The sequence below is a fragment of the Chamaea fasciata genome, unplaced genomic scaffold, assembly GCF_029207755.1.
Source record: "Chamaea fasciata isolate MVZ Bird 193981 ecotype frontalis unplaced genomic scaffold, bChaFas1.0.hap1 SCAF_34, whole genome shotgun sequence".
Classification (NCBI taxonomy): Eukaryota; Metazoa; Chordata; class Aves; order Passeriformes; family Sylviidae; genus Chamaea; species Chamaea fasciata.
The window spans coordinates 1,082,272-1,097,600 of NW_027094119.1; positions in this window are offsets into that span (position 1 = coordinate 1,082,272).

Sequence of the window (15,329 nt, forward strand, 5' to 3'; positions counted from 1 at the left end):
AGGAAGTGTCAAAGCCTAACAAGGGAGCTTGACCCAGCTTTGTACTTATTGTTCATTGAAATAAACTTTAATTGTTAATGAATCCAAACACTGTTAATGAATCCAATACTACTACTTTACTGAGAAAAGCTGTAATTACTGGACAATCCCCTGATTTTCAGCTGCTGTAAATCACTCTATCTTCACAGAATGGAGAGGGGCACTTCATTTAACAACACTGAAGAATTAAGACAGGGAAATGGCGTAAAAATCAGAAAGGATCTTAGAATTATAATCAGGGGAAACAGAGTAAAGAAAAACATGTAAAGTTGGGCGTTGCTTCTGTGAAAAGAGAAGTTGTACATCCGTGTACATGTAGTTGCATTAAGGAAAAGCATTAGTATTCAAGCCGAATGATGTCATGGAAAAACTGGATTGTTTTTTTTAAGCATGCAAAACTTCTGTCAGTTGAAAGGGGATAAGAACAGCATATTAATCTATTTCCCTCCTTACCTGTTGTTTTGTGAAGTAGTTAGGATTGCTGGCATTATCCATCTGGAATTTTATGCCAGTGGCAGATCCCTGACTGTGATGGTAGAAGGGTAAGGACCTCATCCAAATGCATCAAGAGGAATAGTGTTTCACTGTGAAACTGCCAAGTATTTCAGACCGGTGCCTAATACGGCAAAAACTTGTTGCAATTATGTGTAAAGTGTAATTTATCTAATGTAATTATGAGATGTTTAGAGCCAGTCATTTGAAATAGACTCCACTCCTCTGTTAACTTTTGACATTGGAAAGACTGTAATCATATTGCAGACCATCAGCCCTTGGATTAAAATTTAAACCTACAGTGAGCTTCAAACTGCTTTGCATTTACCCTTAGAAGAAAAGGGAGGTTGAATAATTTTTCTTACGTTGATTTATCTTAGGAAAATGGGTGTCAAGGTTCTGAATTACAGTAATTATTGTAAGCATGTAAAATATTATCAACTACAAGATACATCTGATGTGGTGTGGATGGATTAGTGCACATGCTAAGACCAATTTGAGAACATTTCACTTTTTGCTACGTTTGCTAGGGCTAGTTACATCCACTTAAAATACAGATTGGCTCTAAAATGGCAGTGGTTTGCAGGTCCTAAGTGTTAGGACTTTGGTTAAAGCAAAAGGAACAAAATAATTCTTTTTCTTGTAGCTTGTCATGCAGTTTGTGCTGAAGCTTTCAGTAGTACTTTATTGTGACAGCTCATTTTCCTTTTCATTTGATGCCCTCATATACACCTTGTTGCTCTACTAAACTAGAAAGATTTAGTTTCTTAAAGAGCCTTCAATGAAGCTGTTATAAAGCCTTTTCTCAAAACAACAAATATGGAGCCTGAACACATGAGATTACATTGTTTTAGTTTATGTTGCTTTTTTGAGGAAATAAAAACAGGAGAGAGCAAGAGTTTATTGCTTAATAAGTATCAGCTATTTTCATAAAAAGGGTTCATAATTTTGAGTTTCATTTTTATTTTGACCAGAACACTTTTAGATAATAAATGTTGCAATTGAATCTTGTTTTTTTTTAGGAAGTTGTTAAAACAAGCTAAATGCTTTCCATTTATGGATAACAAACAAGCACGGGAGCTTCCCACAGGCATCAGCTGCGTCAATCATCAGCTGTGCCTGGAGCTCCGGCTCCTCCGTCTCCAGGCGGTCTCATCTTCTGTGGCCCCTGAAGGTCTTCTAAGGCCACCGGTTCTTCTGAGCTAGCAGATGACTGCAGTTCTGCAATTCGCTCCTCGAACATCAGCTGGACAAAGAGGCTTATCTGGGAGGGGCTGTCGTCGTCTCTCAGGGCCTGAAGAGCTGGAAGAGACAGGCACAGAGCCCCGGTCAGAGCCCGGATGTGCGGGAGTCCAAGGAGACCCTCCTGCCAAGGGCCATCCGAGCCAGCTCCTGCCGTGGCCACCACAAGAGAGGAGAGGGGGGCCAACGGGATTTGCCGCAAGGTGCTGAAGACGAATCGCCCCGCCCGCGTCCCCGAAATCTCTCCGTGTTCTGCGCACGCCAGCCCTTGTCCGCACAGGGAGCCAGGCCCTCCGCAGGCAGGACAGGGATTGCAGCCCCCTGCGCGAGCATTGCGGCTCCCCCCGGCAGCCCCGCTGAGAACCCGCTGCCCTCACTCACCCTCGCTGAGGGCCTGGAGCTCTTCCTTCTGCCTCCTCAGGCGCACCCCGGCGATCCCTGGGAACACAGAGCCTGTCAGGGCCCCAGCGGCACGGCGCCCTGCCAGCGGCGCTGCCAGCCCTGTGGCCACACGGCCTCCTGCCCCGGCAGGGCTCGGCCCGGGCCCTTGCCGCATCCTGCCGCCCAAGGGCACGGCCGCAGAGGGCGGCAGCAGCCCCGAGGGCAGGCGCGGCTCCACGGCGCCGGGCGCGGATGCCGCTGCCGGGACGGGGGCTGGGGCTGGGGCTGGGGCTGGGAGGGAGCCCGGGCTCGTGGCTCACCGATGAGCTTGATGGCCGCCTCTCGCAGGGGCTCCTGTGGGTGCTCCAGGTAGGGCAGGGCCAGGCGCAGGTGTTCGGCCGCTCGGCTCTTGTCGTCTGCCAGCTGGAGAGAACGGCAGGAGGGAGGGAAGGGTTGGCGCGGGCTCAGCCCCTCGGCCGGGCGCTCCCGGCGCCCAGCCCCGGCCTGCGCTGCCCGCACAGCCCCGAGGCCCGGCCAGCGGGCGCCGGGCTCCGGAGGGGGCGGAGGGCCGGGCGCTGCCCGGGGAGCCGCGGTGCCGCCCCGCCCCGCGGCCCCGCTGGGCCGGCGCTCCGTCGGCGCCCGACTCGGGGCACAGGAGCCTGGAGAAGAGCCCGCGCGGCCCCACGGAAGGGAGCGGCGTGTGGGGCGCAGGCCGGAGCCCCTGCGTGCGGCGCTGGGCAGGGGCCACGGCTGCCAGCCCCGCACACCGAGCCCCGCCGTCAGGGGGCTTCTCCAGAGGCCGTCCTTACCACGCACTCGGCGAACTTGAACAGCTTCTCCGTCTTCAGCACGTGCTCGAGGTCGCTCCTCTTCAGGAAGCCCGCCGCACAATGCAGCGTTTCCCGAGAGGCCTGGAGAGCAGCAGAGACAGGAGCTGGCAGCGCAGCCCAGCCCAGGGCATGGGCCCTGCGTCCCTGCGCCAGGGCCAGCAGGAGGCTGCGAGCCGGGAGAGGTGCCCGGGCAGGAGGCAGCCGAGCCCCCTGTCAGGGATTCACCGACATCACACAACGCCTCACCTTGGCCACGCGCTCGTTCACCTCGTGGCAGTGCAAGTAGAGTGGGAGCAGGCTCTGGCTCACAACTGTGTTCAGTGGCTCTTTGCCCTCATCCGCTACCAAGCCCATCACCTTTTGGAAAAGCTGAATGGAGAGCAGCTGCACCTGGCTGTTGTCCTGAAGGAAAGGAAGCGGAGGAGGCCTCAGCACCAATTTCTCCAGCCCAGCCGGGCAAAAGCCTAAAAATCCCCAGGGCACAAAGTTTCTGCGCAGCAGCTAATGCCCGTGGCACGCAGAGCCTTACGTTTCCAAAGAGCCACAGGAGGAGGTCGGCTAGCTTCAGGGCAGTGGTCCTGCCGATCACGGAGTCTTTCCGCTGGCACACATTGGTGAGCACAGCGAGGGACATGGCGACCACCTCTCCGTCGGCATCACCAAGCCGCTCCAGGAGGCTTGGAAGCAGGCTGCGTACACCTCCGGCCTGTATGGAACACAAGGCTGTGCTGGGAAGCCACCAAGAGCTGCAGCGCCAACACCGCCCTGGCTCTGCTAGCCCACCCTGCCGCTGCTGGGCCCAGAGGCCAAAGGCCTGTCCCAAAGCACTCGAGCAGCTGGAGCAGGAGGCAGGAGAGCTGGGAGCAGCTGCCTCAGCTCCTGAAGCCCAGCCAGCCCAAGGGGCTGCTTTCCCCAGCGCAGCTTCAGCCGCTGCCCCCTTCTCACCATCGAGGGCTCCTCGCTGAGCAGCACAAGGCCTTTGAGCGCCAGGTGACGTCTCTGCCTGCACGTGCCCCGCAGGTGCCTTGACATCTCCTCCAGGACACGGCCTGCGCATTCCCTCAGGTCCAGGTACTTGATGACCTGAAAGGCACAGGGCAGTGACAGGTGACCCGAACAGCAGGAGCCCAGAAGCGCACAGGGCCGGGCCCAGGCAGCAGCAGCAGCAGCAGCACAGGACTCGGGCACCGGCCCAGGCAGCTGCAGCTACGAGAGGGCAGAGGGCTGAGAGGCAGCTGAGCGAGGCAGCGCTGGCTCACCTCCACCAGGAATGCCAGGGAGGGCAGATCCCAGCGTGGCTCCTCCCTGCTTAGTGGCTGGAGTAGGTAGAAGCCAATGCGGGAACAGGTGTGGCCCAAGTGACGGCGCATCTCCCTGTCAGGGGGAAAAAGGCAGCAAGAGCCTGAGGTGGGGGGGACAGTCTTCTCCCAGGAGGTCTAACTCACAGGTCCGGTCTTTCCCCAGTATCTCTGGAGGGGGATGTGGGCGCTTTGGGAGGCGGCCCCTTCTGGGCACCCTCCTCTGCCAGCCTTTTCCAGTCGGCTTGGCCGGCCCTCGGTGACGAGGCCCTCGAGGCCATGAGCACAGGGACTGTGTGGGGCACAGGGGACAAATGTGGGAGAGAAGGGGTTCTCACCTGGCCAGCAGACCTACGGCATGGTGCTGGGTGTCAGCACAGAGCAGCGTGTCCCAGCCACGCTTGCGCTCCATAGCCATCATCTCTGTGTTCCACCACATTTGGCTGAACAGAGCCTTCATGGCCTGCACTGCAAACCTGTGTGCAGAGCAAAACCCAGGTCACACGGCGAGCGCTGGCGCCGGCCACAAGGACATTGAAAAGACAGGAGGACTGGCACCTGTTGGGGTTGCTGGGAAGGCCGTGTTCCTCCTGGCACGCTCTCCAGAAGTTAGCAACTTCCACTGGCATCTCTTGTGTGGTGATGACAATGTGGAAGAGGAGAGCAACAAACAGACGGGCTGAATGAAGGAGCACTGCCCTGTGGCATTTGGGCACCTGGACAGTCAGCCACAGCCCCAGAGTTGCCTGCAAAAGAAGCAGCCCGAGACAGAGCTCAGTGCTAAGATGTCCGTGTGGCAGGGCCCGAGGGGAGACGCAGGGGGAGCGACGGGCCTGGAGCCCCCTGAGCCTGCCCTAAGCCAGTGCCTGAGGCAGGGAGAGGACGGAGAGCTGATGGAGAGGCAACCGGGGAGCGAGCAGAGGCCGGTTCCAGAAGCTCACCGCCAGGGCAAAAACGTCCTCGTCGTCGCCATCGGAGGTGGTCGTTGTATGCAGAGGCCAATCCTCCATCACGCGGATGAGTGCTGGCAGCACCTTCTCCGCTGTCACAGTCGATGAGCCTATGGCTCTCCACATGCTTGCAGCAGCTCTGTGGGATTGGAGCTCTGTGTCAGGGCCGTCTCAGTCACAGTAGCATGCCCTGTGCAGCTGTGGAGGCCCAGGTGACAGAGCCCTGGTGCCCTGAGGGGCAGGGAGGGAGCATGGCAGCAGGCTGGTGGAACAGAGGGGCCCAAGGGTCCTGGACCGCTCCGCCTGTCTGGCAGAGCCCATTGGACAGGCTCTGCAGGGCAATGGGCCCTAAAGGCTGCTGAGCCCTGAGCTCTCAAGGCAGGTGGGCCCCATACCTGTCACACGTTGGGGCACAGCGCAGGAGGGTCAGCACAACGTCAGCAGGTTGCTCTTCGGCCAGCCTCAGAAAGTCCAAGCGCATCCTGGCATCCAAAGTGACACAGGCTGCCAGTCTCTGGTGAAGGTCCTTCACCATGGCTGGCACCTGGAGGAGACATGGGGAAGACCTGGAGCACTGTCCAAGGGAGCAGCTTTCCCCAAGAAGTGCTTCCCCTCCCGCCACACTCTCCTGGCCTCCAAGACTCAGGGTCTCTTTTGTGTTGGTATTTCTGAAGGCCACGCACTCAGTCACTGCCATGTCTGTATTTGCTGCGTCACTGATTGCAGCATCCAAGTGCTGAGCCAAATTCGGGCTGACATTGGGCTCTGCCTGGAGCTCAGTCAGCCTGTGGTCAGGCTCAGCTGTTGCACGGCTTCTGGTCGTCCTACGCCGAATGGGCACGAGCCTCCGGAACATCTGCAGAAGAGCAAAGGACAGGGAAGAGAGACACGTTCCATGGAGTGCTCCAAGCGCGGAGCTCGGCCGAGCAGTGACAGCAGGCCCAGCCCAGGCGGGGATGGCTGCACGTACCTTCAGTGATCTGCGGAAGCGGCCACGGGTGGGCTTCTTCTCCTGTGTCTGCTCCATGGTTGCATCTGGCAAAGAGCGAGCGCAGCCAGAGCTGAGGGGTTGCAGGAGAGGCCAGAGAAGCCAGCCCTGCTCTCCCCAGGCAGGGACAGCCCCGGGATGCCCCAGGGGATGGAGCACAGCTGCTGCAGGGGCAGCCTCGGCCCCTCTTCCATCCTGTCAGTGGGCGGAATGGGAACGGGGATGGGATGGGATGGGGCCAAGCTGTCCGCAGCCATCGGCCTTGTGGCCCGGCTCTGCCACTCACCATCCTGCTGTGGCTGGAACTGCTCCAGCTCTTGAGGGGGTTGTGCTGGAGCATCTCCAGGACTTGTATTTCTTCTCCTCCAGCAAACTGTGAGGAGGTCGTGAAATCTGCCCGCCATGTCAGCGTCTGGCCTCGAGGGCACCTTCAGACAGATGCCTCTGAGGAAACCAGGGAAAACCCTGAGGCAACAAGTTGTGCAGTTGTGCCTTGAAGGCACCTGCGACAAAGAAGCCTCAGGAAGGCTGCAGGACAGCAAGTCCTGCACACTGGTCTTGAGGGCTCCTGCCACAACGACAGGAGACTCCTTGTGGTGCTTCAGGTCACCAGATCCTGTGGTCTGGCCGCGAGGGCACCGACCGCAGGGTTGGGAGATGCCTCGGGAAAGCTCCGAGTCACCAAGTCCCGCAGTCTGGCCGCGAGGTCAGCTGCAGGAGCAGCGCTTCGGAAAGGCTCCGGGTCGGGCACAAACGAGCGGGCTGTGTGGGAACTCCTCACAGCACCTCTCTGGCGCGTCCTGTCCCGTGGCGTGCTCCGAGCACTGTGGCGTGGCTGCGTTGTTGCCAGCACCTATGTCACCGCGTGTCACAAAGGCTCCTCGGGACACCCTGTGCTGTTCCCTGCCACGGTGACCACGCTGCTGCACCGTGTCACAAAGGGCCCATGCACACCCTGCCACCTGCCCCGGCCCTGCCCCCGCTCCACCCAAAGTGGCCCAGGTCCGAAGGAATCCCTCGGCCCAAGTGTCTAAGAGAGCCCAACAGGACCTTGAATGATTTGATGGCTCGAGCCATCGGCAACCGCTGCCCTGCTCTGCGGGCTCAGGGCGGCAGAAGGAGCCCCCAGGGCTGCCGACGCAGCCGCAGCGGGAAGGGCACGGGGCCTGCCGCAGAAGCTGGCACGGCCTCCCTTCTCTCAGCTGATAATTGTCTTCAACCAAAGTCAGGCTTTCACTTCAAACCCAGCTCAGTGCAGGCAAACCCTTGGGCAGCTAAGATCTCCAAAAGGCTGCTCGATCCAAAATGACCAATTCCTCTTTAATTTCTCTTTTTGGGTCACTGCTGATCCTCTCCTCCTCTTCCCCCTTCCACTCAGCTGAGTTGGCAAAGGCTGGATTAGCCACTTTATCCTTATGGATGAGCATGGCAACTTGTTTTGGTTTGGGAAGACAGGTATTTGCTAGGTAAAAGTTGGAGGTTTTTTTGGAATGGAGAGCGTAAACTTTTTTTTTGCTAAATTATAAATTTACAATTAGAGGTTTTTAGGCAAAGATTTGGGAAATAGGAATAGCAGTTTTTTATTAGTATGTATTACAAAGTAAACAAAAAACCCCCTTCAAATAACTACAGTATTAATAACAAAAGAAAAACAGTATTAAGAACTTTGAGGGCTTTGTTTTACAAAACTTAGGGCAGTTTGGTTTTGGTGTTCTTGCAGGATTTTTAGAGCAGCAAGCTGAAAGAGTGGAAAGTTTCGGGCTGGTAGCTGGGATGGCAGGGTGTCCCGGCAGCGCGGGGCTGCAGGGTCACTCTGCAGCAAGAGGAGCAGCGCTGAAGAAGCCGAAGGCGGGGCAGGGCTGGCTTAACTCCTGCGGGTGGCAGAGAAGGCTCCGGATTCCGGCTGAACTGGCCAGAGTAGATTTTTGAGGACTGGATTTTTTTTGGCTACAGTGAAACTTTTCCAGTTAGCAACAGTTTAGCCGGTTTTTTTCTTTTTTTTTTTGAAGGTCCGGAGGGGGGGGAAAAAAAAAAAAAGGACAGCTTCTAGCTGCTTTAAGCTTTGTTTTTTACTTGCGTGGGGGTTTTTTGTTACTTTGTTTCTGTTTTTGTTTCGGCTAAGTATTTTGAAGTGTTTAACCTTTGGTCTCTTTGGTAACTTATGGGGAAAAAATTCTTTAGAGAAAGAAGGAACAAACCTAACTCCCAACATTATCTACTTTGAATTTTTTTTTTATACTAACATATTATATTGAGTTTAAACTGTTAAAATATATATATATATTTATATATATATACATGCAAATATGGATACAGTCACATTGTCATGGGTAGTTTACTTTAAGACAAGGTTTTTTTGAGGTATGCATTGGGGTTTTTTTATTATTTTTTTGCATTATTTGCCAGGTGCAACTTGGTTTCTGAGCAAAGACAATTTCACGGATGGGATTGTTTTTGCTGGAGGCAGGATTAATTTAAACAGGTTTTCTCAGTATACTTTTCATGTGTACTATTGGAACTTTATTTTTTGTTGTTGCTTGCACGGGCTTAGATTGGGCAGGATTTGCTCGGTTGGTGGAACTTTGAGTGTTTACTAGCTATGTGGCTTTTGCTAAATTAATACTTTAGTTTTTGAAAGTTTTTTTACTTAGTGCTTTTAAGGTAGCTTTAAGCAGGTTATTGCACTGTTTAATTTTTTCGACCGCTGGTGCATGATAAGGAATATGGCATACTTACTTAATGCTATGTTTTTTAGCTTAGGTGCTTATAAGACAATTTTTGAAATGGGTTTTATTGTTTGATTTGATTTTTTCAGGGGTGCTGTGTTTTCACAGGACTTGTTTTTTTAGGCTCAGGATGGTGTTTTGGACAGTAGCATGAGGCACAGGGTAGGTTTTTAACTATTTAGTGATGACTTTTCCTGTGGTTAGTACATAGCACCTGCCCTGGCGGGTTTGGAGAAGGCTGATGTAGTTAATTTGTTAGGGTTTTTTATATTTATATTTGGACTACTGCTTACTATACCATAAGGGCTTTACTTGCTTGGCTTGCTTGATTGCAACACGTGTTTTATAGTTATGGATAACTTGAGAAATGCTGTCTATGGTTAAATTTACTTCTTGGTTTTGGGCTCACTTAGAGGTGGCATTTTTGCTTGGATGATTCGAGGCATTATGGGCTTATTGAGCTAGGAACAACTTTTTTCTGTCTTGCTAATTTAAATTTTGATACTTTTATTTTGGCAGCTTGATTGACTTGCTTATTATTTTGGTGGTTTTTATTAGCTTGATTCTTGGGAACATATGGGAATTACGTGGCGGATTTTTACAGGTAGTTTTTTACGCGAGTGGCAATGTTTTTTTATTCATCAGCAGCCTAGATTTTTTTTTTTATGTTGCAAGTTGGCCTTTTTCTACTTTTTTAGCCAACTCTACGGAGCATTGGCTACTACTTACGAATTAGTGTAGAGGTAGAGCTTTGGCTACTCTTTGTTTTTAGCAATGTCAAGGGTTAATTGGACAGCTTTGAGTTTAGCAAGCTGACTTGATTTTTTTTTTCCTTTCAGTGGCTTTTGCAACTTGTCATGTGGGGTTTTATACGGCTGCTTTCTACTTATGGTTCATTTTTACGATGCGACAGGAATCGTCAGTGAAAAGGGCGTAGCGTGGTTTTTTCGCCGGCAGTTGGTTGTACGGAGGAGCTTTTTTTGCTTGTGTCACTTGTTCTTGCTTTTCTTTGTCTGTGAGACTAAAGTTGGTTTTTTTTTCTCTTTTCTGGTCAGTTTGTAATTATTTTTAAAATTTATGGGTGATTTGTGTTTTTAATACGGGTGCGCTGTGTGATGAGGGCAGTCTATTTGCTCTATGTGGCGTCGGTGGCATGGTGGGTGGAGGCAAATGAGGATTCGGTACCTTCAAATGTTCACAGAACCATGGAATTCCACGCTGGATGGGTTGGAAGGGACCTTAAATCTCTCATTCCCAAGCCCTGCCATGGGCGGGGACACCTCCCACTGTCCCAGGCTGCTCCAGTCTAGCCTGGGACACTTCCAGGAATCCAGGGGCAGCCACAGCTTCTCTGGGAATTCCATCCCAGCCCTCACCACCCTCCCAGGGAGGGATTTGGGTTATAATATTTGGGTTTGGCTTAGGATATAAAAGCATGTCCAGGACGGGTTAGGTAATTTGGGTTTTTTTCCAAAACAAAAATCCCTTCAGAATTGTGGAATTTTATTCTTCCAGGTTCTAGAATGTGCTGAACTATTTGTATGGATGAAATGAATGAAATTATCCCAGATGAAATAATTTGCTGCCAGTTAAGAGCCTGCTGCTATAATTATTTATTAAGCATAGATCTCTTTAGATTGGTGATGTGTTTACCAACACCACAGTGCCACATCTACATAAATTATAAATAAATACATCTATATACATAGTGTAACCCATGATTGAAGTGATGTTGTGCCTGAATCCCTGATATCACCCACCTTTCCCTCTGGAAGGATTTTTAATTTGAGTATTTAAGGGAGAACTTTCCCCTTTCTGTGTGTGTTAGCCATTGCAGAGTTTCCCTGCAGAAAGCTCCAACCTGTGTTGACATTTTGCTTTCCTTTTTTCCCCTGATCCTGCCTGCCCTTGATTCCAGAGGAGAACAATGGGAGGGGAGTGAGTGCTGAGGGTATTTACAGCACAATCATGGCAAACGCTCCCCTCACCACTGAGCCCTTTTCCTTCCCCTGGCAAATCCTCTGGCTCTGCTCCAGCCTCGGGATCCACGAGCCTCTTCCCTGAGGGAATTGTTATCAACCTGGAAAACTCCTGTATTCCAGTGGCACAAGGAGACATCCGAGATCCACCTTCCTGGTGCATTCAGAAGGTGCTGCTGGGGGAGTTACACTGATCTGAACAGCTCCAAAGGTCAGAGATTTCTTTGTAATCAATTCCTTTTCCCAGCCTTCTGAAGTCTAATGATCAGCTTTCCATGATTGTTGTGGTGGTTGCAGGGTTTGAGGGGCAGCAGAGTAAATTGGATTTAGGGATAAATTGCCATTTCTTCACAAGACTCTGAAAAGGGAGGGGAGGGATGTTAATATTTCATGTGGCTGGGAGAGGAAATGCCTGGCAGTGCCAGGGGAAGAGTCACAGCACCTGGGCTGAATTCACCCAGGTTTTTTTGGCAGCAATGATCTCATTGATCAACATGAAGGGAACAGAAAACAATTCTGCCCCAGGGCAAGAGAAGCCTGGCTCAGGAGGGGCCATCACTGCAGTCACAGAAGGTTTCAGTGAGCTGGAGAAGGCAACAGAAATGGGATGTGTGCTAAAAGAAATGTGAGGGGGTAGAAGGTCAATACCAAAAATCAAACCAAATTAATCCTTCCTTCTTTTGTTTTTGCTGTGTTTCCATCTGTTTCCATCTTTCCATTTGCTGTGTTTCCAAAGCAAGGAAGGGGCAGGAGTTTAGGAGGGGCTGGTTCAGCTCAGCCTTGCTGATAAAGCAATTTGGGTTTTCCCTCATCAATCTGTTTCATTAACTAAAAATGCAGAATTGGAGAAGTTGTGGGATATTTTTGCGTTTTTCTGCAGCTGGCTGCAGGAGACTGCTCAGACCGGGGGTTGGGGCTGTCCAGCCTGGAGAAGAGAAAGACCTGGGGAGATTTCATTGGGGCCTCCCAAGACCACAAGGGAGCCTGAAAGAGCTGCTGAGGCACCTTGGACAAGGACCTGGAGTGCCAGGACAAGGGGGAATGGCTTTAAACTACAGGGGGAGAGATTTAGATGGGATCTTGGGAAGGAATTCCTCCCTGGGAGGGTGGGGAGGGCTGGACTGGAATTCCCAGAGCAGCTGTGGCTGCCCCTGGATCCCTGGGAGTGTCCAAGGCCAGCTTGGAGCCCCTGGGACAGTGGGAGGTGTCCCTGCCCGTGGCAGGGTGGGGCTTGAAGGTCCTTCCATCCCAAATTCCATGATTCCAACCCAAAGATAACCTGGATTGGAGGCAGCAGTGCCTGGGGGCTAAAGCACCTTCCCAGCTGTTATCAGAACAGGAGTTGCAGACATTTTATCCCTGGGTTTTCTTCTTTGTCCCTCAGCTGGGAGGTGATGGGAACGACCAGCAGGAGCTTCCCCAGGCCCTGGGAGTGGGACACTGGGAAGGGGACACTGGGAATGGGACACTGGGAGTGGGACACTTTGGGAATGGGATACTTTGGGAGTGGGACACTGGGAGTGGAACACTGGGAATGGGACACATTGGGACATTTTGGGAGTGGGGACACTGTGGGAATCAGACTCTTTGGGAATGGGACTCTTTGAGAATGGGACACTGGGAATGGGACTCTTTGGGAATGGGACACTAGGAATGGGACACTTTGGGAATGGGACACTGGGAATGGGACACTGGGAATGGGACATTTTGGGACAGTTTGGGAAGGGGACTCTTTGGGAGTGGGACGCTTTGGGAGTGGCACTTTTACAACCACTATTGGCTTTGTGGTTTATTCTGAGACAACAGACCCAACCATAAATTGTCACTTCAGGGCCAGCATTTAGTGCCAGCTCAGGGAAATGCAGGGTGGTTGTGGCAGGTATTAAACACCCCCAATAAATCCTGGAGGAGGATCCCAGGGTAACCATGCCTGCTTACCAAATCTGTTTGCAGAGCGCACAAAAGCAATGAGGAAAACATTGCAACAGCACAAAGGTTTTCTCACAGCTCCACCACAGGCTGCTGCCTCAGCAGAGCTGATTGTTGGTGCTTTTCTTCCAGCCCCAAACTGGGATTGAGCCAGGCCCTGCATCCATTGGGACTGGGATGCTGTGGCTGTAGGATAAACCCCCAGCCAAGCCCCGCAGGGAGCCATTTATCCTGTTTGGAGCCTGTTTATTTTTTTTCCTTCCCCTGAAGATGTGTGTGAGGAGCAGAGATTCAGCCAGGCCCTCTTACCAGGCCCATGGGATGTGTGTTTCTTTCCCGTTTCCTGGAAGCGCTTGGTGTTTGGGGAAGGTTGCTGGGCCACGAGGAGCTGCTGGACACCATCCACAGCCCCTCTCAGGCATTTTCTGCTGGGTGGGACTCCCTGAAAATCCCTTCAGTTTTGTAAGGAAAGCACTTTTCCTACGGGGCACACAGGGTGTGAGGCTGGCTCTGGGAAAGAAATATTCCCAGGGAAGAAAGGCTGGGAACGTGCTGACGGCAGCACTGCTCTTTCAGGTGTCACTGTAAGAAGCTTCTAAAAAGCTCCATTTCTGCTTAGTGGGCAGAAAGTGCAGGAAAAAGTGCTGGGAATGTCCACATGGACTTCAATTAGCATCAAGCAGCATCACAAGTGGTTTCGTCCAGGCAGGAGTCACAGTCACTGTGAGGTGATGAAAACGGAGATGGGATCTGCTTGAGGCGGATGGTGCAGCGGCTGCGCACCTGCGACGTGTATCCCTCAGGGTACCTATTTCTTTAGAACACTATGAAGACTAGAGGGAATTGAAAGTCCACTGCAGTTTAGGTTGTTCTTCACGAGATTGTTCAAGTCGAGCACAGCCATTCTGTTCAGCAGACACACGGGCAGGGGCTTCTTGGAGCGCTGCTCTGGCACCCATTCTTTGGAGGAGGGGATTGCAGGAAAGAAGAAAAGAAGCTCATCAACTACTGAAGAGGAAGAGTCACTGACAGGAAGCAGTGGGTTAAGAAATGTGAGGGGGAAAAAGGCAGAAAACATGAGGTGACAAGTGTGAGAAATGGGAGTGGAAAAAGGAGGGAAGTGTGAGGGAAGAAAAGGGTAGGAAACCTGTGTGGGAAAGGGTGAGAAAACGGAGGGGAAAATGGTGAAGATGTGAGTGAAAGTAGGAGAGGAAGGTGAGAGGAGGAAAAGGCAGGACATATGATGGGAAAATTCTAAGAAACATGATCAGGGAAGGCTGAAAAACATAGAGGAAAAAATGGAGGGAAATGTGAGGGGAAGAGAGTGAGAAAATTACTGGCAGAGAGAGAGAAACAGGCAGCAAATGTGAGGGGAACATTGTGAGAATCCTGAGGGGAAAAGAGGGAGAAACCAGAGGGCAGAAAAAGGCAGGAAACATTAGGGGGGAAAAAAGGGTGGGAAGTTGGATGGGAAAAGTGGCAGAAAACAGGAGTGAAAAAAGGGCAGAAAATGCTAGAGGAAAAGTAGAAGCAGCATGAGGGGGAAAGAATGATAAACGTGAGGGGAAAAGTGGGAGAAATGTAAGAGGGAAAGCCTGGGAAACATGAGGGCAAAAGTGAGAAACATGAGGAGACAACTTGGAGAAAAATGACTGAGGAAAGGAGAAAAGCATGAGGGGAGAAAAGGGCAGGATAAGTGAGGGGAAAATTGTGAGAATCGTGAGAGAACAAAAAAGCAAGAAAAAGCAGGAAGTTGGGGAAATGTGAGAGGCAAAGCGTGAGGAAAGGGAGCTGAAAAGGGTGGGGAAAATGAGTAAAACGTGGGAGGCAAACATGAGAGGAAAACTGTGAGACTCGAGAGGGGGAAGGGGTGGAAATGTGAGAGGGAAAAGAACAGGAAAGGTGAAGGGAGAAAAGGAGCGAAGGCAGGATTGGCATGACAGCTGAAATGATTCCTAACACATTCCCCCATGCATTTGCCCATTTATTGCACTAGCCCAGGGCTTCTCTGTATGTCCTTCTCCCCCTGTGCCTTGATTCCTGTTTGGAAGCAGTAGAAGTGCAGGATGTGCCCACCAGCAGGAGCTGCTCCAAGCTGGGAAGGGGCCAGGTGGTGCTGATTTCCAGAGGCTTCTGTGTCCCAGGTGAGGCCAGGGCAGGAGTGGGTTGAAAGGTGCTGCTGCTGCTCCTCTGTGCCAGAGAGCCCTGGCCGGGCAGGGCACGGCGCCCACTGCACTGCGGGCTCTTTCTCCTGCCACAGCTGGGCACACCTGGCAACAAATCATGACGACTTGTGGGGAAACCAAGGGCTTTGTGGAGGCTGCCTTGCTCTGCACACACCCGGGCCACCTGCAGCACAGAGCTTTGGCCCCCAGAAAGGTAAACCCGAGGGGAACAGCTGGAAAAGGTTTCATTTTCACCTGTCAATAGATGACTTTATTTCAGTGCTGGGTGCGTGGGGAATCACTTTCCTAA